This window comes from Amblyomma americanum, chromosome 1, assembly GCF_052857255.1.
Source record: "Amblyomma americanum isolate KBUSLIRL-KWMA chromosome 1, ASM5285725v1, whole genome shotgun sequence".
In the NCBI taxonomy this organism is placed as follows: domain Eukaryota; kingdom Metazoa; phylum Arthropoda; class Arachnida; order Ixodida; family Ixodidae; genus Amblyomma; species Amblyomma americanum.
Window position 1 is genome coordinate 359,988,375 of NC_135497.1, and position 26,924 is coordinate 360,015,298.

The 26,924-nt window shown below is 45.6% G+C and overlaps 1 pseudogene; it reads left to right on the plus strand.

The window, feature by feature from the left end:
- The first annotated feature begins 2,451 nt into the window (after positions 1–2,451).
- Positions 2,452–26,019, plus strand: LOC144121814 (uncharacterized; annotated as a pseudogene).
- Positions 26,020–26,924: the final 905 nt, after the last annotated feature.

Consider the following 26,924-nt stretch of genomic DNA (forward strand, 5'->3'; position numbering starts at 1 on the left):
CGCTTCAAACCTCATGGACCAGAAATGTCTAAGAGGTCCCACCTCGCGCACAAACCTAGCATAATGCACCATGAAGTGAAGCTTAGGGGTAACTGCACCAGGCCCGTACCTGTCAGTGAGCTCGTTCAAAAATGTCTGCACAAGCATTTCCAAGTAGACAAGCCGTGCAGATGTCATTTCCGATGCAAATACAATGTCAACAATTTCCCGGAATTTCAAAAGCAATTCCCAATCCTCATTTTCTTTTGGAACTCTCGCTCCAAAGATCAAGGAAAAAAACCTTATCAAGCACCACTTGGTAGCAGCAGTTCCCATTAAAACAGATTTGCTATTGATGAATGCCGGGTTGATCGGTGGGGGCTTGTTTTTTAGATCTTTTGATTCATACTTGAATGAAGACTGCTCCTCAAGGTTTTGCTTGCACAGTAAGCCACTGAAAAGGGGAGATTTCAAAACATGTCGAAGGATGCAATCTATTCCTCCTTCCAAAATGTCATGCATAATGTCTGGTGGTAATTGCCGGGTAATGTCGAAGTATGGCAACTGCAAAAGGGGCGAGACCTCATTTACGCCATTTAGCAGGGTTTACTGCGATTGCTTCAAGATGTGACTGGTGGTTGCGTAATATGCGTGGCTGGCACATCATTTCACAGGTTTTTTCTGGCAAATGTTTCACAGATACCATGCAGAATCTGCAGACTCGCTCACGGCTGAAACAACAAGTGAATCCGCCCAAGCGGTTCAGGGAAAGGTTGTCTCCACAGAAGCCGATCACGATGACTGTGGCCCTTGTCTCCTGTCCTTCTAAGCCAATGGTGTGGCCTTCTGCGTACAACTTTTTTAGGTCTTCAAGTAATGGCTGTAGTACATTGCTGAGGCCGTACTTTTTCACATAAACATAGCGAACAAGCAGAATCAAATATATGCTCTCAAGTTTCGATCTATGCTTGACATGAAGGTTCAACAAGCTGCAGTATACAGCGAGTAACTTGTGCTTTCCTCGTTTCGCTCCCAGAGGATTTACAACTTCAATTTCGTCAGTATAAAACAAAAGAAGTATTGTGTGTGTTCTGCTTTCTGGAATCACATCTTGAAGATGCTCTCTGTACACCGCACCATCAGTATAGTCTTTATACAGAGACGGCGTCGTGTTGTCACGCTTTGGTGTTTTCAAGTGGGCTGCAATGTCGGGGATTTCACAAAGTGCACTGAGCAGCTTGGGCAAACGTACATAATGGTACTTTGCTGTGCCGTCCAAACGCTGTTCCTCAGGAGGAACAAAAGGAAAATTCGCTTCCACATATTGCTCACGCCTGTACTTGTTCTTTAAGTCACTAATGAGGTCAGACATAAATGAGCAGCTTAGCAATTGTTGTAGTGCTGTTGTGTTTGTTTTTGCTGCACGTTCAGCCTCCTTGCCATAGGCCTTCAGCACCAGCTCAAACACCAGCTGCAATTCAGAAAACACCTTCTCAGCCGCTGTGTGTGGCAAGCGGTGCTCTTCAGTGTAGAAGAAAAAGAAGTTGCACAGGGTCGATTTTGCCTGGTCCAAAAAGCTGCTAAATCTGTCATGTTGGACTGTTGTCTTCTGAGCTGAACAAACATTCGCCGAAGGTCGTTCTTTCTGGCGGTGACCGCTACCATAGTCCGCTGTGTCAGCCCAGTCCATTTCATGTGGGACAGGCTCGTCGTCGTCCAGTTCTGAATTTTCTCTGTTTGCTTTCTCGGTGCATCCGTGTCTCAAAGTGCTGCCGTTTTCTTCAAGCACATCTCGGTGGCGGCGATATAGATGCGATCTGTAGGATGAAAAATTCGAGTACGTGTTCGCGCAGCCTCCTATGCCGCAGAAAACATTTAAGTTTGGCTCTGCACTGTTAACTAATCGAATGTGCGTGACAACTTTCGTCAGCTGGAACGAAAAGAATGGGCACCTCGGGCAGTACTTCACGTCCATCGTTGTAGTCGCAAGCCAAAAGACCGCAAAGAGACCCCGCAAACGCGGTGTGCCAATTGCCAGAAAGCCGCAGTTCCTGCATATACATCGGAATCACATCGCATTAGGCGCAGTTGCCACCAACGGCCAGGGACACGAATAGACACGAACAGCCTCCTAGCGATAAAGCCGCTTGGCTGGCTTGGCTATAGCTTGGCATGTTTGTTGTTGTTTTGCCCTTTCATCATAATAATCAAATTCACTAGGTGCTAGAGCACCTAAGTCGCATTTAGTATAACTAAGTATTTTTGGCGTAATTTTATTTTGTAATAACCTTAGCAATTGGAGTGTCACGTTGTGCAAACTAAGCTGGCCAAGCCAAGCCAAGTCACCACAGTGCTCAGCCAAATTGAAAAGGGCGCATACTGCTGCACGTGCTCGAGAAACTCTACTTCGCGTCTCACTCAGCAACGTTCATTGCTGCGCAATTTCGCAGTAGTACATATACGTACGTCACCATGACGAGCAAGTGCCTGGTAACGTTCCGGCAAAGGAATTTTGTTTTGCCCTTTGATGGGACGCTTACACGGCGCGGGCTGGTTGAGCGCGTGAGAGACAATGAGCTGTTCCGCGGCATCGACGTTGCCATCCTCATCTTCACGGTGAGTAATTGTGTAAACTTATCTACGTGGTAGCTCCGTGACAAGTCAGTTGCCGTTCTCGGGTTCTTTTGGGAACAGGTGCTTATAGGCAGGTGCTTATTACATCCACGCGTGTAAATGTGTGTACCTTACTTATGCCTCACGCTTTTGTCCACAGTGAATTACGTAGTGCGTTGACAGTTTGCGTGTAATGTAAAGTTTAAAGCAATATCTCGGCATGCATGTGCTTCCCTATGCGTCATGCTCTAAAAATCTCCCTTTCCGTATGGATCTCGTGTCACAACAAAGGTCGGCGAATATTAAAAATGCACACCGGAGCGCGCGCTTAACACTAAGGCAGGTGTATAGAGCATTTTTCACATATTAATGCTTTATTTCAGTCGCGAGGTACAGGCCTGTCTAGAGCGCTGGAGCGGTGTAGTGCGGAGCAAACAAAGTGAAATCTTCACTCAACCGCTGTCAATGCTGCTTCGCACCAGCGCAAGCATTATCTCTACGACCAAATACCTGCGTGAAAATTCCACTTATTTAGTGCGATATGCAGGCATTCCTGTGCTCTAGACAGACGTGCTGACGACTGCACACGAAATACCCGAGGTAGAGGGAAGTGTTGCCGGTGTTGCAGTATTTTATGGTCATTGCTCTTCTAAATTGACAGGTCCTGAATTCAGTGCGTAGCCCGTTGATTGAGGTCTCGTAATGCGATGCAGCAAGCATGCCAACATTCTCCGGAAAATAATGTGACACACTCATTTTCAATAGTTTAACTTTACATGGTTAGCTATTTTAGTATCATTCTCGTGTTTCCACAGATGTTCGATGAAGATTTTAATGTTTTTGTTGACATACCTGAAGACTTCGAAATTCGGGACAGGGCAAAAATCAAAGTCTCCGAGGATTGCCAGGTTCGGTGAGTACATTTTGTTACCAGTATTAACTATTATTTTGTATATTTCAAATAATGCTGGAGGAGCATCATGCAGCAAGGAGGAGTGTGCAATTTATGTCTTCCACTGCAATCAATGGCAATCATAGTAGAAATGTATGGAAATGTTGGCCACAGTCTGTGCTCACTGTGTAGTATGCTCTTCTCTTGTTCTTTTCTTATTTTAACCTGGCACTTTAGGATTGCGGATGTTCTCGACGAGCCCCAGCAAGCGGAGCAATCTCGTGTCACTGCCACGTACAGCCTCACATACAGCCTGCCAGCTGTACCAAACGATATCCAATTCAGTATAGAGCGCCACCAAAGGGGACAGTACTTCAAAGCACGCAGCAGAGTTTTCCAATGGCTCTATCATGACCTCTGCTTATACACCATGTAAGTTATTTGCAAGACTTTTGGACCATGTAGGGCAATGTGGAGATAACTTGGGCTACAAACTTGCGTGGCCATAAGCCATTTTAACGAGAAAGCATGAAGGAGCTCGTGGCGCAGAAAATCCTGTGTCGGCATTAGTAGACATGAGCAAGAAATTTGAATTTGTTGAAAAGGTGGCTATGTCACACATAGAGCGACGGACTTGAAAAGTGAATGAAATTAGAAAACTGGTGATTGGAAGGTTGCAATGTGCCTGGAACATCATTAGGACATCCAGACATATAAAGTGATCCATCGTATAAAAACAAGCGCTTACAAACACGGACAGAGGACGAGACGAAACGAACTGAAGGCTTTTCAGTTTGTTTCGTCTCGTCCTTTGTCTGAGTTTGTAAGCGCTGGTTTTTATTTGATGGATCACCGCCAAATCGCCCAATCCTCAGTTCTGCATATGAAGTGGATGAGTTGCCCCGAAAGGAAAATTGCGGTTAGTTGAGAATCGAATCCGTGACCCTTGGGTTGCGAGTCAGACATGCTATTGGTATGTCATGTAGGAATGTTCAAAGGACTTGGTTAAAGAGGGCTGTAAATGTGTGCGGTTTAGTCTTTCACATATTGATTGTGAGAGAGCAAGCAATGTCCTTGCTTATGTGAGCAAGGGGAACTGCTGTCACGTCGTAAACTTAAAGGCAGAGCTTGTGTGTCCTCCCACGTCTTGCACCTATGACACTGACTGCATCTGAAACTAAAATGTCTATGTGAGCCTGCAAAAGAACATCCTCACTGTGTACTGCCTTACACGTTTGTCTTAACTGTGCTAGGTACCCTGGCAAGCTGTACAATGAGGCTGCGCAAGCTCTGGTGTCCAGGTACCCAAACTTGGCTGACGCATCTGGCACCGGCTATGTAAGTAGGCAGCTGAAGCCCTTCAAACTAATCTTGTAGGGACAGCAGACTTTCTTAAATTAACAGGGCGGCCTAGGTGTTCTGAGTATAATAATAATGTCTTCTCTATTTATCAGTGGTAGCCGTACCATTTTCAATTGTTTTGGGACCACTGATAGAGTCATTCACACCACAGTGCATGCTGCTGGCATGGCTGGCTGATTCTCTTTCATAAAATACTATCTCACAAAAAAATGGGATAAAAAATTGTTCAGATATTTCCTGTGGTACGTCGCTAGTGAGCAGGTCCTCTTTCCCTCTTGCTGCAGTAGCGGGACAGTCATGAGTAATACTTGTTGGGGGGCTAGTTGGTGCATGTTTCCAGAAGATGGTTGTAGCGCCGAAAAAGACAGCAAATTTGGCACACAATTTGAAGCATGTGGCAACAAAATATAAGGTTCCTGTGGTTTTTTCTACCCCAAAGAAACTGGCTGGCTTGTGGGTTAAAACTGATCCCAACAAGGTAAACAAGACTGATTGTAAAAAGAGGCATGCAGCTCCGCTTGTTAAATGTGCCGTGGGAGTCGTATATCAGATTCCTCTCACATGCGGAAAGCACAGTGGACAAACCGGCCGCTGTAATGACGGCCAATTAGTGGAACATAATCGGGATTTACAAAATGCACTGGTTCTCATCTGCCACATCATTATAAAGCCTGCAGAGAAGAAAGGAAGATTAAGTGTGTGGCAAGGCTGAAAGAAGCAATGGTTTTAAACAAGTAAGGACCAGACAGCCCGTGAACTGTTGCCGGCCTTCTATATTAAAAGAAACTGTAGCGATTGTGTTAGTGCCCCATCTATCTCCATTTATAAGAATGAAACTGCTTTTTTAGATACACGGGCGTGAGATATGTGTGTGCCTAACCAATCTTTTATCCGTTTTTTTGTAAAACCCTCGCGCGCATGTGTGGTTCTTGCTACCCATCTTGATTTGTCCTTATATTCATTCGCATTCGCGGTGAATAAATAGTTGGAAGTTGTGCCTGTCCCGTCTTGCTTGCTATGTGTTGTCTTTTTCGGTGCTACAGCTGTCTTCTGGAGGTAGTCATGAAGACTGTCGAATAGGACGGTGTATTAAAGGGTTGTACGAGAGAGCTTGATAATCCTGGCCCAGCTTGTCTGGTTGGCATTTGAATCGAAGGGCCATTGGTTGGCCTAGTTATTAGAGAACTCCAAGTGATCAAAATTAATCCAGAAACTCCACTGTGGTGCCCATCGTAGCTCATGTGTCGTTTCAGGACATTAAAACAACAAAAAAGCTCGCCTCACAGTGAAAAGATAATTGGAAAACAAAGCTTGAATTACTGGAAAGGAACTCTATGCTGCAAATTTGGTAATGTGCATGCTACCATAAAAAACTAATGTCGGCGAGAGATCAGTGTGGATCCTTTAGTGTTTTTATGCTATCAAAAATGTGCTGCAATAAAATATGGAGCAATATCTATAGCTTCTCATGAGGTATTGTTATGTCCATGGGTGTTTACTGGTAACTTGTGATCAACACCATCACTGTTAGCATGTATTTAATTGTACTGTGATTGCTTTTGTCAGTGCAAGTAGTAATGCTTGCATTGTGTGGGATGTTTTAAACACAGGACTCTTGGCGAGAAGCTCTCCGTTTCAAGGCAAAATATGAGCGGAGAAAAATCCGTATCCAGCAGAATGATGGGGCAGATTCTCCACCGTCAAAAAAACCAACGAAAGATGGGAAAGTGGCCACGGTTGGCGGAAATGCCCTGCAGCGTGTTTTGAGGCCGTCTGTCGTATGCATTTGGATTTCATGTAGTCCTTGTGCTGAAGACAGCCTGGTGTGCGGTGTGAAGTAGGCTCCTTTTGCTTGCAGGCAACTGCACCAGACGGGGAGGATGAGGAGAGTATTGCTGGCCACATCGAAGGAATGAAGTCCGCGGTACAAAAAGCTCGGCCAGACATGGCTTACATAGTAGACTGTATGCGCCGTACATTTCCTACCCGAAGGAAGTGGATTGGATCCGAGGATCCATCAGTGGAAGTGGCAATACAGAAATTTCCAGCATTGGCCATGAGCTCAATCGTAAGTTCAGTAACTAGACCATCAGTTAGCGAAGCAAGGAAAAAGAAATTTTCTTTTTCTTTTCCTCTTTTGCCTTTCTTTCTTTTAATCCTTTCCTTTCTTGATTTCAGTTGCGGTGCCTGCACTTTGCATTCCATCTTAGTGGAGGCGAAATACAAAAGTGTGGATATGCTGTGGGACGTCAGTGCATGTTTAAGGACCTCAGATGGTCTAAATTGTCTGGAGCCTTTCACTACGGCGTCCCTTATGGCCTGAATCGTCTTGGGACGTTAAACCCGCTAAAGCAATTAGGCGGAAGTGGTCTATATGTGCAGAAAATTCAGCTCAAATTTATTTCTCTTTGCCTCAGTGGGGACCTGATTGAATGGCTCGCACTGTTTGAATTTCAGAATACACCTATTGTTGATTCAGTGTAGCATGCCCTGATTCCACATTCTGGTCTTTTTGTTTTTGTTGCTCGACTTCTGCTGTTTAGTCGTTTATTTATTTCACGGTTCTTGTATGTGCTTCAAGTTGGTACTACCGGTGTTTGCTGGTGACAGCTGTTACATGGTGGACACTGAAGGGAAATACCGAACTAAGCAAAACAGTCAGGATATTCGTCAGGGACCGTACTTATACTTTCGATGCACTGGATAGTACCTGCATTGCAGAGAAAATCCACACAATGAAAATCCAAAGATCATTCCACATTTAAGCGGAGATGCCACAGGAAAAAAAAACAATTTTAAATAGTCCACCCAGAGCAGTGAAATTTTGTGTGCTTATATTGCTTTTCTTCTCTTTTCGGGACACTAATTAGTTCTCTTGTAGTGCGCACTTTTGCTCAGTGTTGCTAACAGGCCTCAAAAAACAATTTGTGTAGGTTTAATCTTACTTGAACCTGGTTATAACTAGAAAAAGCATTCGCGGGTGGTCCAACTCGCTCATCCATGGTAGATGAAGGCGGCAGACACAACCATTTTGTTGCAGCTGCTAATCACATGATCAACATGACGTCACACATTGTGGTGACGCCACCAAAGGTCAAAGGTTCTTTGCCACGGTAACTATTCCCTGTTGAATCTCTCCGTAACCAGCCAACTTGGGCTCTCTCCTTACTGGTGGCAGTGCTCGGCAAAGCCATCTACCGGTTGCGTGCCTTAAGTCTCAGCCACTGTGCCACTCTGCGGGTAGTGTTATAAAAGCTCGGAGGGCCTATATAACACTACTAGGAAAGTTGGAGCCAGGGGAAGTTTTGAGTTATACCTGGAGTAGTAGAGCTTTTGCTCTTAAAAGGCCCTTTTGTGCGCATGCTTTCTCATAGAAAATGTTCACTGGGAACTACCAGCGGTAGCCTATTTTATAGCTTACTAACTATAGAATGCAGGGAAATAGCCCTGATGTGGTCATGGAAGTTCCTGGTGTGAAAAAAAATTGTGATGTTATGGTTATGTTTTTGGGACTCATTACTGTTGTATCGTTTCTATACACTTGCATTGGAGATACTGCAATTCTTAGGCGACATCTGAAGCTACACATTGTAAAGGACACATTTTCCAAGTTTCAGTGCGATACAAAAAGTGCAAGTACCAAAAAGTCTGGGCGGACTTCGAAAATTTGCACCCAGGATCTTCTGTAAGTCTCCATTCCATATCACGGTGAAACGTCGCAGATGTGTTCTGTAGAATGTGTATGTGTAACTTGCAAATATCTATTCAGAATTTCAATATCTCTGCTACAAGTTTAGAGAGGCTTCAAACTACACTAATCTAAGTAATTATTCTGAAAAACAAAGGGTAACATCATCACAATTTATTTTTCCCATACTAGAAAAACTGTCATGACCAAATTTGAGCTAGTTTCCGGCATTCTGCAATTATTAAGCCGCAAAATTAGCTGTTGCTCTTCGTACCCAGTGAAAATTTTCAATCTGAAATCGTGCACAAAAGGACCTTTGTTTTAATCTTGTTAGTAACACTGAGCTAAAAGTAATCCTTCTACAAGGAAACTAATTATTGTTCTGAGGTCGATGTCGGTTCCCACCACCGCCACTTCCATCGTCATCGTGGAGCCGGGCGCGGTCGGCGATGGCGGGAGCTCGCCGGTCGCCGCCTTCCCGGTCGAAGTAGGCCTATCGTAGCGTGTAGCGCTGGCGAACTTGGAGTGACGATATAGGCTTTAAAGATGCACTTACAGGCACAAATCGATAGGGTCGGACTCAAAACCGTGTCTAACAAATATATGGTGTCCTATGCGCAGAACAACACAGCTCCCAATTTCCTTGGAAGTGCACCGCACTCACTGAGTTTTTTCTTCCTTTCTGTCCTTTAGGTTCAAGGGACAGCGTGGCCACAAAATCTTCCTCTTTGTAAAAAACGTTTGAATTTGATGCGACATAAAAACTTCGTCTGATCATTTTCCTGATGCTAGGCACCCACTGGAATGCTCGGCCGACTGCCATGTTCACGTGACGCGCTCTTTACCTTCATTTTACTTCAATTTGATCGTCAGCGCCTGTTCGTTGTCTGCAGTGACATACATACACACACTTAGCAAATAAATTTTGATGTTCGTGTCGATAGGCGGACGACAGCAAGACTTCTGCGACAAGGCGCGGTAGCTTGAAACGTCAACACAGCCTAAAGTAGCAAAACCCAATGCGAATGGCTGCCAACCATGACAGAACCAAATATTTCACTCGATCCGCAAACCGGCTTCCCCTATATCTCACGAAGCAGCTCTGGACACAGTGTAGTCTGTTTTAAAGAAGTGGAGCTACCTCAAAGAAGTCTTGGAAATTACTATTATTGAGTTCGTGCAGATGGTAAGCGCTAGCAACTGGTCTCAGTGTAGATTCGGCCAACAAGATGCCGCAAGCCTTACAGCGTTTCCTTCAACGGCGTGTGTCGAGCGGTTATCCCGGATTTCCTATGCACCAGCGAGCACCCGGCTTGATACTGCCTGCGCATGGTATCGGGGACGCCCGAAGCGGCCACATTGGTTATGGCTCCTGGAGCCACGGTGTTTGACCTGACTGCAGTAACGAACCAAATGTCGAACTAACGGCGGTTAGTTTTGAATGAAAGCGCCGCCATTTTGCTTTCTAAGCCGTGCGCCTTTATGGCAGCGTCTGTCTGGGTCAGCTTGAGTGACTGAGAGGAAAAACCGCAAGCTGCTCAGGTTCTCTTTTTCTCGCACACTGTGCCTTATTTCTTGCTGTTGTCCGGAAAGTACCTTTTCCTTCAGAACTACAATACAGATTTATAGAAATTCGGAAATTTTTTTCCAAGCAGATTACATTCAGTTCGTGACTGTACGTTCAATTTAAGCTGTCGAAGAATCACAACTAGTCATAGAACACCTAAAAATCGCGCCGCCGCGGTGGCCGAGTAGTTATGGCGCTGGGCTGCTGGTCCGAAAGACGCGGGTTCGATCCTGGCCGCGGCAGTCGAATTTCGATGGAGGCGAAATTCTAGAGACCCGTGTACTATGCGATGACAGTGCACGTTAAAAAACCCCAGGTGGTCGAAATTTCTAGGATCCTTCACTACGGCGTCTCCAGTAGCCTGAGTCGCTTTGGGACGTTAAACCCCCATAAACCAAAACCAAACAAACCTAAAAATCGCGACTCTGGTTACAGGCGTGAAAACAGACACAAAACAAGGCTGGAAGACGGGACGGAGCACCACTTACAACTGATTTATTCGAAGGCAACATGCACAAATATATACCGTGTTACATGCAAGGAATACTGTCATCTTCAAAGTTGATATGATAGCAAAAGAGTGAAAAATATTGTTCTCTGCATTATACAAAGACATGCACGTGTCGCAGACGCGCATGCTTTCTTTTTTTGCAATAATAAAAAAAGCTTCGATTAATTCCCTAGCTGTTGTGTCATTTCTTTCCCAGACAATTTGCACACTGGAAAAACATTTCTCACAAAACCGTGACGGGCAGAACCTTATATGCTTAGACATATTTGGGCCTAATTTATCTTGCTCAACGTTTCTTTCATGTTACCTGATCCGCTCGTTAACGCAGTGCCCAGTTTGCTCTACATAGTAGCGGCCGCAAGAGAGGGGGATTTCATAGACAACTCCTTCGGCGCACTTCATGAACGATCGCCAATTTTTTGGTTCCACACCCTCCCTCTTCTTTCCTTCCTCTTTCAATACGAGAGCAGAGGATTCCGAGCTTTTCAGAGGTTGAAAAAACGAGCGGCACACCATGCGTGCTCGCGACCTTTTTCAAGTTGTGGGCTAACTTGAGCACGTAGGGCCCCACCACAGGTCGCACCACCTCTTCTCGAGGGACAACTTCCCCAGCTCTCACAGCCTTTCTCTTCATCATCTGCAGCAGGCTTTCGGCGACAGCCCCTACGAGCGAACCAGAGAACCCAGCTGAAGACAGCATGGCTATTGGTTTTGAAAACTTACGTGCATCTTGTGAGAGCATGATTTTCTGAGGGCGGATTCGAGGCAGACTGTAGCAATCCACCTTTCTATTAGCTTGGAATGTGCAGAGTGGTATGAAAGAAGCCCCTTTTTTGCGCGCGGAGCATACGCCCAGCAAACCTGTCCCTCACAAAACTCAATATTAAGATGTAAAAACTGTAAAAGATTACCTTCAGGTACTTAACATGTAAAACTTAAGCCATTTCCATATTGTCGAAATAAGGATAAAACATCATGCAAACTTTTTTCAAAGCTCAAACTTCCATCCTTATTAAAAGTAATTAAAAAAATCGTCCACATATCTGAACACTTCAAAAAACGTTGCTAGCTGGTAAAACGTGGTGACAAACTTGATTCATTTGGAAAGAAAAATATTACACAAAACAGGTGCAACACAGGAGCCTATATGTATGCCAGTTTTCTGCAGAAAACACTGCTCGTCCAATGTTTCAAAGGTGGATTGTAAGTAAAACTATAAAGGGTTCAAATCCTCGATGGATACACGCGCGGTAATTTGAAAAGAAATGGGGTCTTTACTTTCAATGCACTCTCTGACTGCAGGGAACAAGGCTTCGTGGGGAACAGAATAAAATAAATCCACATCTAACGAAAAGGCGCGTCCAACATCACGATGCGATTTTAAGAAATCACAAACTTCATCGGATTTTTTGGTAAGAAAGGGTCTTCCACATCAAGCTTACCCAAATTATTCAACAAGAACTGTCTAAGCGGCCTCTGTCAGGACCTTTTTTGAGTAAAAATATTTCTGAAGGGCATTCCTTGCTTGTGCGTTTTAACCAAAAACAACACTTTCAATGCTGTGCTCTTGCATTTGGCAATCTGTTTACCAATGCGGACTAAACCTAGCTGCTCACACATTGCAACAGCTCTGTTCTTAACTTTCGTACATTTCACTTTGATAGGCGAAAATTTCTTTTCAATTGCCCGGGCTTCTCTTTCTGAGAATTTATCTTCAGATAATTCTGCATGTAAAAGCCTGCTTGTAAAAGGCTTATGTTATTTTTATTAAAGAAAGACAATGGATCGGGATGAAGTTCCCTGATGACGAACAGGTACCCGGTTGCAGGATTTGAGAAGGCAGTCTACGCCCTCAAGTAGGCGCTTTTCATGGTCCTCTGCATTGGCCTTACTGGCGATTCGACGATTGATGGCAATCAGTTCTTGCGGCGTCACGTGGGGTTCAAGTCCATACTTGGGTCCCTTCCGAAAAACTGATATTTTTTTCACCCGTTCGCTATCATATCAGCTTTGAAGATGATAGTATCCCTTGCATATAAGACGGTATATATTTCTCCGTGCTGCCTTCAAATAAATTCTTGTTCCATTAAAGTATCTCCTCCTCCTCTTCCGCCTCCTCCTTTGAATAAATCAGTTGTGAGTGGCGCTCCGTCCCGTCTTTCTGCCTTATGTCTTTTTTCGCACCTGTAACGAAACATGAACAGTTTCCAACTTGCCCATCAAGGCGGTCTTTTAACCCTTACTTCCAGTAAGTGGGCCTGTCTCTGTGTGGGTTGTCTCCAATGGATTTCATGTACCTTCGCTACCACCTGTCGTGCAAGGAATATCGATTTTTGTATCAAAAATGGACTGGTGCCCGTCGAAGTTAGTGCCCTTTTTCGGCCAGTTCTGCCCTCCTGGGGACATGTGAAGCGGATAAGCAGGATCTCAGGTCTGAGTTATGTAGTTAAATACGCCTGCTAAATAACCTTCTACGAGTCTACTGACAAAAGCAATATCCTACCTGGCTTGCTGACAAAAATTTGCGGTCTGTGAAAAGGTTAGCTTCCAAAATGACAGAAGGATTCTGCGTGTGCGTGTTAGACAAGCTGCGGAAGGAAAGAAGTGCGAAGAAGAATTGTGGGGGAGGATTAATGGTTGTGGGGGACATTCATCTGCCTGAGGAAATGTCATCAGTTCTTCGGAAGGTACTCAAGTATGGACTTGAACCACAAGTGTCGCCGCTAGAATTGATTACCATTAATCGTCGAATCGCCAGTAAGGTCAATTCAGAGGAGCGTGAAAAGTGCCTACTTGAGGGCGTAGACTGCCTTCTCGAATCCTGCAACCGGGTGCCTGTTCGTCATAAGGGAACTGCACCTCGAGCCATTGTGTCTTTCTTTAATAAAATAAGCTGAGCGTTTTACAAGCAGATAAGGAAGGTGAATTTTTATTTTTATATGAAGATAATTTCTCAGAAAGAGCAGCCCGGCAATTGAAAAGAATTTTTTGCTTATCAAAGTGAAAGCTACGAAAGTTAAGAACAGAGCTATTGCAATGTGTGAGCAGCTAGGCTTAGTCCGTCTTGGTAAATAGATTGCCAAACGTAAGAATAATGCTTTGAAAGTGTTCTTTTTGGTTAAGACGCACAAGCAAGGAACGCCCTTCAGAACTATTTTTACAGATAAAGGGTCCTGGCAGAGGCCGCTTAGCCGGTTCTTGTTGAAAAATTAGGGTATGCTTGATGTGGAAGACCCTTTCTTACCAAAAAATCCGATGAAGTTAGTCATTTCTTAAAATCGCATCGTGATGTTGGACGCTCCTTTTCGTTAGATGTTGTCGATTTATTTTATTCTGTTCCCCACGAAACCTTCTTCACTGCAGTCAGAGTGTGCATTGAAAGTAAAGACCCCATTTCTTTTACAATTACTGCGGGTGTATCCATCGAGGATTTGAACCTTTTTACAGTTTTACCTACAACCAACCTTTTGAACATTGGACGAGCAGTGTTTTTTGCAGAAAGCTGGCATACGTATAGGCTCCTGTGTTGCACCTGTTTTGTGTAATATTTTTCTTTCCCAAATGGATCAAGTTTGGAACCACGTTTCACCAGCTAGCAACGTTTTTTGAAGTGTTCAGATACGTCGACGATTTTGTTATTTCTAATAAGGACGGAAGTTTGAGCTTGACTGTCGGGAATGGCGTCACGCATCTTTCGTTACGTCGATGACTTCTTGATTTTTGTAGAAAAAACTAACTTTTCAAGGCGCATGACTGATGTACTAAAAGTATTTAAAGAAAATGCTTTAGGTCTAGAGTTCACCACTGAGGTCACGGTCGGTAGTAAGCTACAATTTTTAGATCTGAGTTTGAAGGTTGCGACGGGGCACGTCTGTTGGGAATATCGTCCAAGGATGGGAAAACCGCTGTTAAATTATAAATCGCATCATTCCAAAACAGTTAAAACAGGAATTGTGGTCTCATCTCTTTTGTCCTCATTATCAAAATCTTGTATCCATAGGGCAACCAACAGCTTCAAGGAACAAATTAAAAGGTTGAAGGAAGCTGGATACCCGGATGGAGTTATGTTATTGGGCTGTAACAAGGTAGCCAAAAAGCTTAGGAATCCATCTTTGGTCAGTAGTCCGGGAGAAGAGAAGGAAAGGAAAAAGTTTGCCATTCTCCCATACGTACACCGTATGTCACATAATCTTAAAAATGTGGCAAAAGGTATGGCGTAGGGGTGGTTTTTTCAGCACCAAAGAAACTTAAAAGGGTTTGTGCTGTTTTGGAAAGAAAGGCTAAACAACGAAAAGAATCTGAAACAACTTATGGGGTTAAGCACGAAACAATGTATGTGCCATGCGCAGAAGAGGTGGTGTATAAAATCCCAATGTCATGCGGACAAATATATATCGGGCAGACGGGGCGTTGCATCAATACACGTTTGAAAGAACATGCAAATAATCTTGAAGCTAACAAATCTAATCATCTAGTTGACCATGTTCGAGACTGCCAATTTTGTTTTCCTTCATTGCCTTACTGTGATATCCTCTACAAACACCCGTCCCGATTAACACGTGAGATTATGGAAGCATATCACATGAAGAAAAAAACAAGGTTATGTGTCAGTAAGCCATCTATTTCATTATATGACAGTGAGGTTGCATACCTCGATGCCACGTAGAAACTTGGGTTTTGTCTAGGTACTAGCTGATAAGTTGGCCACTTTGTCTATAAAATGTACTGCTTTCCTTAAATAAATTTCAGTTGTGAGTCAGCGCTTGTCCTGTATTTTCTTCCACTCTGTCCGCGTCGTTGCGCTGTTTGCCACCGACAAAAGAAGCGTTGACAAGATAAAGGTGGCCCAAATATGCCTAATCATATAAGGTCCTGCCCGGCACGCTCTTGTTCGCCATGTTTTTGTGTTGTGCGAATTAAAAGAACTTATTAAACAGCAGGCAGATCAGATTAAGACTTTAACTGATTATATTAAGAAGCAAGAAGAGCGGATCAAAATGCTAGAAACGACAGCTAAACAACCCGAGGAAAACAAACCGCAACAGGAAAAGGCAATGGCGCCTATGCAAGTGGAGCAGGATAGAGAGGTTGAGACAGAGAAGGTTGAAAAACCCTCTTCAAAAAAGAAACGTACCAAAGAGTCGGATCTTGAGACCAAATTCGAACAACTAAACGACAAACAACAACAGGACATGAAACTACTGCACGGAACACTAATGCAATTCATGAAACAAGTCACAGAAACGATCAGAGTAGAATTTGCAAAGCGAGACGCTGCTCTCACGGCGGAATTTGAGAAAAGGGACCAATGGATATACGCGGAATTCCAAGCAACCAAAAATGCCTTGGCCAAAGAACAATAATACTATCTGGCAGTGGAACTGTAGGGGCTTTCTGCGTAAACGGGCCGTTTTACAATCGTTCCTTGCAAACGGAGACAAACCGGAAATTATAGCTTTACAAGAGTGCGGGAAAAACGCGAAGCTGCCCGGTTACAAATCGTACCCGGGCCGAGGGGACAACACGCAGGTTGCCACCCTTGTCAAACGCAACGTTACCGCGCTGCAGCACGAGACAGGGCACGTCCAATTAGATCACACTCTAATCGAAATGATACCGCGTAAGCGGAGAGAGAAAAGCCTATTCGTCTTAAACGTATACAGCTCTCCGAAACAGAGAAAGGATTGCGGCTTCGACAGGCTATTCGAAAAAACGAAACAGATAGCGGGCAAAAACCCTATCGTCATTGTCGGGGACTTTAACGCTCATCATCCCGCATGGGGATACAAATATACGCAAATCAAGGGCAGAGAACTCTGGGACAGCATTCTCCACAGTGAGCTCATCTTGATCACTGACCCCATCAAACCAACAAGACAGGGCAATAGCGTGAGTAGGGACACTACACCTGACTTAACACTCACCGGAGGCCAAATCACGGCAAGGTGGTGTAACACGGGGGAGGACCTAGGAAGCGACCACAAAATTATTGAGATTGTGGTAGAAGACGGACCACCCACACCGATACCCAAAAACGTCGCAGCGGTAAATTGGGATCTATTCAGGGCGAACCTTCCTACCCGAGACGCAATCAGGGACATAGAATCTTGGGGCACAGACCTTCTCGCAGCAGTTAAAGAAGCCACCGAAGAGGTGGAAGCAGACGAAACGCAAGAGGAGGTAGACAGGCGTATGATAGGCCTGTGGCGCAAGAAAAGGGAGCTAGAAGAAAACCTTGCTCAAAACAAGGGGAACAGAAACATACGTAAGCTCCTAGCCAAACAGGACAGAGATATCGAGGAGCACGCGCTGAACTTAACCAGACAAAACTGGGGTAGTATCTGCGAGCAGATGGACCGCAGAATCAGCAAAGCCAACACGTGGAAAATGCTCAGACATCTCTTAGACCCGGACAAGACAAAGTATGAGGCACGACAACAACTACAGAAACTCGTATATAAATACGAAGGCACTAGCGATCAACTAATCTCTGAAGTGAGGGACAGGTACTTGAGGTGCACACCACCCACACTCCTCCCCGAGTACAAGGGCGCAGAGAATCCTCTTCTAGATGGCCCATTACCATCGGAGAGGTTAGGGCGGAGTTGAACAGACTCAGAACTAAAACTGCGGCAGGTCCAGACAGAATCAGCAATCGCATGCTGAGGAATTTGGATGATGCATCAATTAGAAACCTAACAGCGTACATGCAGGAATGTTGGGACAAGGGCCGAATACCACCTTCGTGGAAAGAGGCCAACCTAGTCCTTATTCCAAAACCAGGTAAGAAACTAAGTCTCGAAAACCTGAGGCCCATTTCGCTTACCTCATGTGTAGGTAAGCTAATGGAGCACGTTATTCAAACGAGGCTAAACAGATTCCTAGAAGAACAAAAGTTTACCCCGACACAATGATCGGATTCAGGACACATCTTTCTGCATGCGATGTTATGCTTCAACTTAAAGAACAAGTGCTAGACAACGAAACAGCTGATACCAGAGTAATAGTCGGCCTTGACGTGGCCAAAGCTTTTGACAACGTTGACCACGCAGCCATACAAGAACGCTTAGAAACTCTAAATGTAGGGGGAAAGGTATACAACTACGTGAAGGACTTTCTTTCAAACAGAACAGTTACTATCAGCCTAGGAGGGAAGGAAGAGAAAGGCATAAGGCTGGGCAACAAAGGTACTCCCCAAGGCTCGGTCCTATCACCGACACTCTTCAATATTGCAATGATTGGCTTACCACAGAAATTGACGCGTATAGAAGGGCTCAACCACACAATATACGCGGACGACCTCACCCTCTGGGTTACCAGAGGCAGTGACGCGCACATCGAAGGTACCCTCCAAAGAGCGATCGAGGAAATTGAGTCGTACCTAAAACAAGTAGGACTCAAATGTTCTGCCGAGAAATCTGAAGCGCTCTTCCTCGGCCCACAAAAGAGACAAACAAAGCCCGATGAACATGGGATAACGCTAACGGTAAACGGGGACAAAATACCATCAGTGGAGATGATTAGAGTACTGGGTCTTAGGATACAGACAAACGGTAAGAACACCGAAACGATACGAAAACTCGAATCGAGTGTAAGCCAGACGTGTAGGCTACTCAAAAGAATAGCAAATAAACACGCGGGAATGAAGGAGCCGAACCTCTTAAGACTAGTTCAGTCATTTGTAATCAGCAGAATCACATACGTGGCACCATACCTACGGCTAGCCAAAGCAGAAAAAAACAAGATTGAAATCCTAATTAGGAAGGGCGTCAAAACCGCTCTGGGCCTTCCCCCGTACACATCCACCCAGAAAATTCTGAACATGGGGATTTCAAACACCCTAGACGAGCTCATTGAGGCTACCAGAGTAGCGCAACAACAACGACTTCTACGCAGCCATTCGGGGCTAAAAATAGTAGAAAAGCTAGGCTTCGAACGTCGAGCGCGGCCCAAACACACGGAGAATATCCCAACAGACATAAGGAACAAAATCAGAATCCCACCACTCCCAAGGAATATGCATCCGGTACACCATGAGGGTAGGCGAAAGGACAGAGCGAAAGCTCTGCAGAAAAAATTAGCCAATAGACAGGACGCGGTTTACACGGACGCGGCGGAATATGAAGGCAGAACGGGTTTCGTAGCCCTGGCGACCAGGGAGGGCGGAGACCGAGTCTCGTGCTGCAGCACCCAACAGAGTGATGCAACAGCGGCTGAGGAGGTAGCCATTGCGCTGGCTTTAACTCAACGGAATGTTAGGGTGATTATAACAGATTCCAAATCGGCTATCCGCAACTACAACGCAGGCAGGGTATCTGTCGAAGCAGTCAAAATTCTCACAGCCGGCCCGACACCGGCAGAACTAATTAACCTTGTTTGAACTCCGGCCCACGAGGGCCTCCGGGGAAACGAGACAGCGCACGCATTGGCCCGAGGACTCACACACCGGGACCCCAATGCGGTCTCGTCGAGTAGAGAGTCCCTTCAGACGAGCGAGGAGCTGAACACGTACCAAGATATTCTTAACCATTACAGATTAGGAAGACAGACATTACCTGGAGCATGCAAGGGCCTCAGCAAAAAGGAAGAGGTCATATGGAGAAAGTTACAGGCGGGAGTTTTTCCGAACCCACTCGCACTAAGCAGATGGCATCCGGCGATCCAAGACCCCAGGTGTAAACAGTGTAATGAAATAGCAGACATGATCCACATGGTGTGGACATGCCCTAGCCACAACGAACCAGACAGGAATATAGAGTCCTGGGAGGCTTTAATGGCCAGCCAGAAAGAAGAAGAACAAAAAGAAGTCATCCGTCTGGCCCTGGACACCGCTGAATCCCAAGGGATCCCAGCCTGCTGAAAGGGGAGGAAGATGACGGCGGTCAAGACTCGTCTTTTTCGCCCTCTGATTCCTTGACGGGTGCAAATAAAGTTATTTCATCATATTGTTCTGAAAAAGGTAGAAAAAACAGTATAAGTGCAGTTTCATTGTTCTAGGTAGATTAGTTAAAAAGATTTCTTTTAGTAGCTTCTCTCGTTAAAGTCCCCACGGAAAATGAAGCACAGTGACAATATTTGTACGATGCATTTGTAATAGAGCTCTACGGCCAATGAGAGGTGCCACCTGCCTGCCGGGGGCACTGGTGCATCTCTTAAAGGGACACTGAGACGAGCCCTATAAATTTTCTTTTTTTAGCAAAATCTGATAGTTCGGCATTTCATGGCTTTGTTTCCGTTTGTCCGGGAGCGAAAGATGCATTTATTTCAAAGAAATTTCGATTCGAAGTTGAAAAAGTTTGCCCCGCCGCTCTGATTCAAACTCGAGAACTCTTATTACGTCAAGGAGAACTCTTATGACGTCACAGGACGTAGAGACGTGAAACGTGACGTAAACGGAGACTCCGTGATTTCTGGCTGCTAGCAGTGCGGTCTAGCAGCCGCCGAAATGAACGCTACTGCTGCCGCACGTTGAAGGCATCTAACGGGAGTCGCTACCGTCAATTCGTTTACGTTTGCACCGGCGTCTTGTCAGCGTTGCGATGAATCCCGTTCCCGAACCCAACGACGTAGTTCTCGCAAAAACTCCGGCCTGCATTTCAGCGACCTCAGCCCCTACAGAGTGTGCGATGCTTTAGAGCGAGCACGGTTAGGTTAGGCGCCGGAGGGTCGTTTCCCCCTTCCTCAGTGAGCAACCGTTGCAAACTGAATGATAAATATCGGAACCCCAGTGCGTGGAGTCTCGAGGGGCCAGGACAAGGTCGGCGCCTTGCGCCCATCGGAGGCTGGCCAGGGGTTTGGGGCCAACGGATTGCAATTCCTTGAATGGCGCGATTGCACGGTGCAGCAGGTGGCGTCGAGGTCTCCCGCAGTTGCAAGGGCCAGGTTATTTATTTATTTTTTTCCACAAAAAATGAATGGGTGCTCAAGGGCTATTGCATTTAAAGTTGGCGGCTTGAAACTAAAGCCAGCGCACGACGCTTCAACGGCTTCCGCTAGATCCAACGGGTCCACTGGATCGGTCTCTCTCGCCCACTTGCATGTACCTTCATATGTGTACTGTGAATGTATTAAATTAGCTGAGAGTTCGAAAAGAACAGCTCCGCCCAACTGCCGAAGCTATTGAATTACGTCACAACGCGCACCTCGCCGCGGAGTTGAACAAGTCTAGTCTGGTCGGGCCGGCGGCGGCTGGTGCACTCGGCGCGAAATAGAAACATTCTCCAAGTCTCCCTGCCAGTACGGTCAGAGTGCGCCGAAGCCGCCGAAGCCGCCGAACGCGTCGGCGGTCAAGCGCAGTTGGAGTATAGAGGGTCTCGCTTTGGTCGACGTGACGTCGCCTTGCAGCACGCGCGCGCGTTACGCCGGAGCATAAACGCGCCTTAACAGAGCCTGCGCTTAGCTGCTAACCAATGTATTCGGTGGCGGCATCTATGGGAGTCACTGAACCCCCCACCCACGCACTGAATAAAAAAAAATCCTGTGCCGAAGTTCAGAATCGAACCAGGGCATTAGGCGTTTGAGGCGGAGACGCTACCACAACGGCTCAAGGTACTACCATCAATAAAGGCGCATCTAGTGAATGCACTCTTACAATGCAGAAATATCCGCACTTTCGCTACGTATATCCTGGCCTAACAAAGCTAGGCCATCAGCAATTTTTCTGAACTGCCTTGTACCTTGTCGCCCGTCCCTAACAAACGATTTCCATTAAGTAGTTTGATGTTGACTGGCACAGCTAGGAACGTTTCGTCGGGTGTGTGTGCGAAGACACAAGTGCTGCCTTGTACGATCACCGACCATCGTGCCATCATATTTTTTCATCGACCGTGGCGATCATCTGACTAGCGTTCACAGGCTCCTTCGAAGGTTAACTAGCACTTGAAGTGGCACTTGGAGTTCCTCTGCTGTTCGGCGCTTGTAAATCGAGGCGCGTCAAAAACAAAACCACGGGGCACGCAAAGCTCATAGACGCGAAGCGCCATAAATCGAAACTCTCCTGGCCGCCTGTGGCGCCACCAAGCATCGGTTTTCTTTGCTTACAACATTCATGTTGTCATTTGTCTGCCTTCCTTGGGTGATAAAAGTCCACTATCAGTTTTAAAACAAAACTTACTTCAATATTGAACCGCGCAACCTGCCTTTGTCAGCCTCAGAGATTCGCGGCTCCATGTACGAACGAAAATTCCTCGAAGTTGGCGTCTCTTGTCCTATGACGTCACCAAGCTTGCGATTGCGAGATTGACCTGTGGCGGCGATACCTGTATTTTGGTTGTTGCTATTTTCTACATAAGTGCTTTGTTTTCATTAAGAGCGGCGTTTTTATAATCAGGAGCTGGTATTATATCGATACAAGCCAAGTTCAATTTCTCCTCAGTGTCCCTTTATCTGCTGCAGTGCACAGCCATGAGTGGCATGAGAACTCAATACGATCTGTGAGACTAAAGCAGAGAATGTCTGAATATGTATGCTTTGCTTTACGATTGTATGGTATTGCTTTCGCACGCATGCACATAAGTGGTCTCTGCCGAATTCTTTCTTTGCTTGGGAGCTATGTAAGCAGCCTGCAAATTTCTTTTCGTGAACTTTGTAACATGGCAAACTGGGTGTTATACCTGTGCTTCCATGTTTTATTCTGTCCTAAAGCACCCGATGTGCTACAGTTCTTCATTACTGTTATTATATGCTCGTATTCTCCATTTGTAGGCCCAGCTGGAGTTTGAGCTGATCACAAGCGTGCCAGTCTTGTAACGGCTTGAAGAGGCAGTTCATCGCACGAAAGAAAAAATTGTGCATGCAGCTCGAAAGAAGCGCCACCTGGAAGGCTTCCTTGAAGACTTCGGTGCCCGCATCGATGGCACTTCGGAAGCTGCAGTATATGGTACACATATTATACTGTATATTTACGGCATATATATAGCTTATCGTATCCACTTGGGTAGGGGCTCCACTCTTGTAGACTGACAGACTGAGGATATTACATGAAAGTGGAATATTCCCACAGTTTTTTCGGCCACAGTGGAACCCAGTTCATGCATCACCCATTTCTGTGACGGCCACAGATAAATACTTTCCCTATTTTGAGTGCATCGGTAAGGCCCAGGCATGTGTAGCAATGAGCAATGTAAGCTTTCCAGTCGCGCTTTTGTTCCTTGCAAAGTGCATTGGAAAGAATATGTCATTAAAAGTGATATAGTCTAGAGTACTATGAATGTTGCACTATGGTTTGAATGTCCGAGCTAGGAAATGCTACCAAAGTCATTTAAATGCTTACTGCTCATAGAAAACCTGTGCTGAAGTTTGTTGTGTCGACCACTACATTGCAATACGCAGCCTATCAGTGAGAGGTGTAAGCAGTTTCTGGCACACTCATAGTGCTTCCTACCTGCCCTTATTGCATGAGCTTCTACACATTGTGAAGGCCACACTAGGCGAGCATCACTAATTTGGTCTGCAGGGACTGCCTTCTGTGGCTATGCTGAGCAGGAAAGGGAAAGACGGATCTTTGTTTAGTGAAGGCTGGAGAACTGAGGAGCAAGTGTCATTCTGCAGCAGAATAAAGTCCCGAAGAGAACGGGGACTAGGGGGATCAGCTCGCATAATAAATCCCCCCGCCCTTTTTTTTATGGAGCCACGCAAACAATTCTTAGATATGGCTGAACCAGGCCCTAGCTCTCTCTCGCTCATCTCATCAACTGCGCACCTTAAGCGGGATTCACTCGAGAGAGGATTCTACCCCTATCGAGCGGGGAGGTGTGTACACATCACCAGAACTTGACGTCCTTGGGCGCCGGCCCAGGGGTGCCTGGCCTCTGGGATATGGGTCCTTTTGCTTGGCCAGCACAAAAGCTTCTTCGGTTGGAGGGGGTAAGCGGTCATATTGTTGTAGTTTTGGGCCATAATATTATTTTAAGAGAATTTTGTTTCTACAGGTCTGGGAATATTCACTACAAGCACAGGAGCTGCTTTCTTGTGCTTCGGCACACTCTAATATAGTCAAGCAAGCTATTGACAGCATGTCTCGAATCTGCTCTTTTGAGGTCACGTAATCACGCATTTAAGTTTTAACAAGCTAGTTGAAACGGTTGTTGTTAGCTGGGTTCCCCTGTGTGGTTATCACTTCATGCTGAGGCAGTTTTCTAAAAAAAGAAATGGTGCATATTGTGGAAGCAATGCAAAGAGGAAAAAACGATGCAGCTAAACTCGAAATGCCATATGCACATAAGGTTGCTCATGAAAAAGAAAATAGCTGACAGACATGGTATACAAGTTGTGTTTGCTGCTGCTCAAAAACTCGCCCAAATTTTGTTGCACATTTTGTGCTATGGAAGAAAAAAAGGGCCAAAAAGTTTGTGCCATGTTGCAGCAGGGTTGTTTATGAAATTCTGTTGACCTGTGGGAAGGCCCATGTAGGCCAACGAGGCACCTACGTTTGTGGTCATTAACATGCACAGAAACACATTTATTACAGCATTGTGGCCACAGATGCATGTGGTAAAGATTTTGCACCAGAAATTTGTTGGAAGCTTATGCATAAAAAAAAGGAAATGCACTAGCGAAGTATCTGTACAGCTCTTAAAAACCAAATTGTGGATCTTGAAATTGTATGCATGAATGCATACTGTTTACAGCTGTTCATTCTGCATGTGTGTTGTTTTTTTATATTTCCTCACCTGAAAAACAAATTGCATAAAGCAGATAAAGTGGGCAATGTGTGATGCCTGTTTGTCTTGCGCTGGCGCTTTACTACTACTTGAAACTATGAACCATCTTGCCTGACAGCAAGCTCCGCTACTACTTTACATTCTGCCTGAACTATTGTTCTTGGTTTATGTCTAGTTAACCCCAAATTGGCAGCTATCACTTCAAGAATGTGTTTGATATACAGGGCTATTGCTTAATTTGTTATGCCTTCTAGTCTGAAATGTAGCAGCGCATTGCTTGGGTAGTTAATGTGGCGCACCTTTTATTTTAGTTATCTCCAGTGCAGCCATTCTGGGATGACAACGCACTTTCCTTGATGCCTCTTGAAGGCACTAATATAGTCTGCATGCAGTAAAAAGTTGGCTGGAGCAGGACCTTGGGACTGAAGCATATTGTAACAAGCAATAAAGATCAAAATTTATTTTTCATTTAATTTTGGTGCTCTTTTTATGTCTCCATGTTTCATGTCACTGTAATTAAAATTCATTCGCCACTCTTTCAGAGACAACAGTCACGGCAGCAGTATGCCTGTTGCCAAGCATGGTGAAAGAAAGAGTGGAGACTTTCGTCCGCCCATTTGTAAGTTTCTAAAACCGCATGTGTGAGCAGCAATGTTTTTTGGGATGCTGGGGGCATGCAGTTCTTTTTTCTCCTTGAGAATGCATTTGACATTATTTTTGTTTCTTAAACAAGTTAAACAAATATACCGTGTCAGACTGAAGAAAACAAATACACAGTATTTGATATAATAACATAGCTTTGGATACTAGCCTTCATATTCTTGTTACATGGACATTTTCAGAGGCTATGTAGTCCAGAGGCTTAGAAATTCTCAGTTGCTATCGAACTCGAATCAGGTGTGCTGCTACAGTAAACTCTATCACCATTGAAGGATTCCATCTCACACTGAGGCATAGTGGCGTCACTATCGCAGCCAGTCATTGTTCAGGCATCCAAGCAATTGACTTATAAATGACCTGCAGAGAAGCTGACTTGGTTTAAATGCAACATTTTTGCTTAGGTGGCCTATTTAGCTAATTAGCTCTAGTAAGCCACCTTTTAATATGTATTAAGCATTGTGGAGGGACAAGCTTGCAAATGCTTCCTTTACATGTAAGGCTGGAGGTGTCTGAACTTGGGATTTCTCGAATGATTTGCAAAACACTCTTTTCTAAAACTTGCGTGTGCGTTTGTTTTTTACAGGATCCTGCAGCTGTGCACTATATACCAACTGTAGTGCACAGAGGAGGCATTCTGACAACGTCAGATTTTTCTGTTTGCCTTGAGAAGATTTGTATCAAGGAGACAAGCCTGCTGGCGGCAGTTGCAACCCAGATGGCCTTGTACTGGGCATTTAATATAGTTTTTGATAAAAAAGCACAGCGGTCATTTGACTTGCTGTGCAGGCTCATCAATGTCGACAGTGGCCTACGGCCAACTCCACTTGTGCGTTTGGCACAAACTGTTTTGGGAAAGTGAGTGAGTGAGTGAAAACATTTATTGATTTCCAAAGGGATTCTCGGATCGAAGGCTCCGTCGTCTTCGTGCTTGCGCCGGCGACTAGAGTCTTCTTTCAGCAAGGGTGGGCCCCTATTCCAAGGCTCCACTGAGTCGTGCTGCACCGGTCGCGTGCTCTATAAAGGCCCTCTGGGCCGTGAGCTCGCTGCTGGTGAGACGGCTCTCCCATTGCTCCGCACTCGGGTGTTTGTGTTTGTGAAATGCATCGTTACGTTCGCATTCCCATGTTATGTGGTAGAGTGTGGGTATGGCTCCGCACCACGGACAGGTGTCCCTGTATTGCGATGGGTACATTTTGCTTAGTATATATAAATTGGGGAAGGAGTTCGTTTGCAATCTGCGCCAAGCAGTGGCCTCCGCCTTTGTCAGAGCTTTGTGTGGTGGCGGGTATCTAATCCTGACGCCTTTGCATAGGTTTAAAAGTTCTGTGTATCCCCCCTCGCAGGCTTGAAGGTGAAGACCCGGGGCGTGTGACTGCCCGGCTCGGATTGCTTCCCCTCGAGCTAAGCTGTCTGCCCTTTCGTTCCCCTCTATTTTCGCGTGGCCTGGGATCCCAATTAAATTATGTCTGAGTTTTTCCAACCCTGCAGGGGCTACCCCGCCGAGTATCCTAAGGGCCGTTTTGCTGACTCTGCCCTTTGTATAGTTTTTGCACGTTTCTTTCGAATCTGTTAGTATGTTGAGTGGCCGACTGGTTCTGTAGCCTTCTGCTGCCGCCAACGCGACGGCAATTTCCTCGGCCTCCGCTGCGCCCGCGACTTTTGCTGCGGCGCTGGTTAGCATTCTTCCTTTGCTGTCTACGACTACCAGTGCGGCTGCGTGTTCTGACCCGCACGGGTAGACGGCAGCGTCCGTGTGTACTGTGTTTTCTTCCGAGGCTAGCGTTTTCTCTACGTACTCCGCCCTAGCCTTGCATCGGTTTGCGTGAAGGTTAGGGTCCATATTTCTCGGTATGGGCTTAACGTTAAAGGTTTCTCTAAGGTGGTCCGGCATCTCCGCGTATCTGTCTGTCAGTCCGCGAGTGTCCCGACCCAGCCTTTTCAGGAGCGCCCGTCCCGCAGGAGTGCCTCTTAGTCTGACTTTTTGTGCTCCC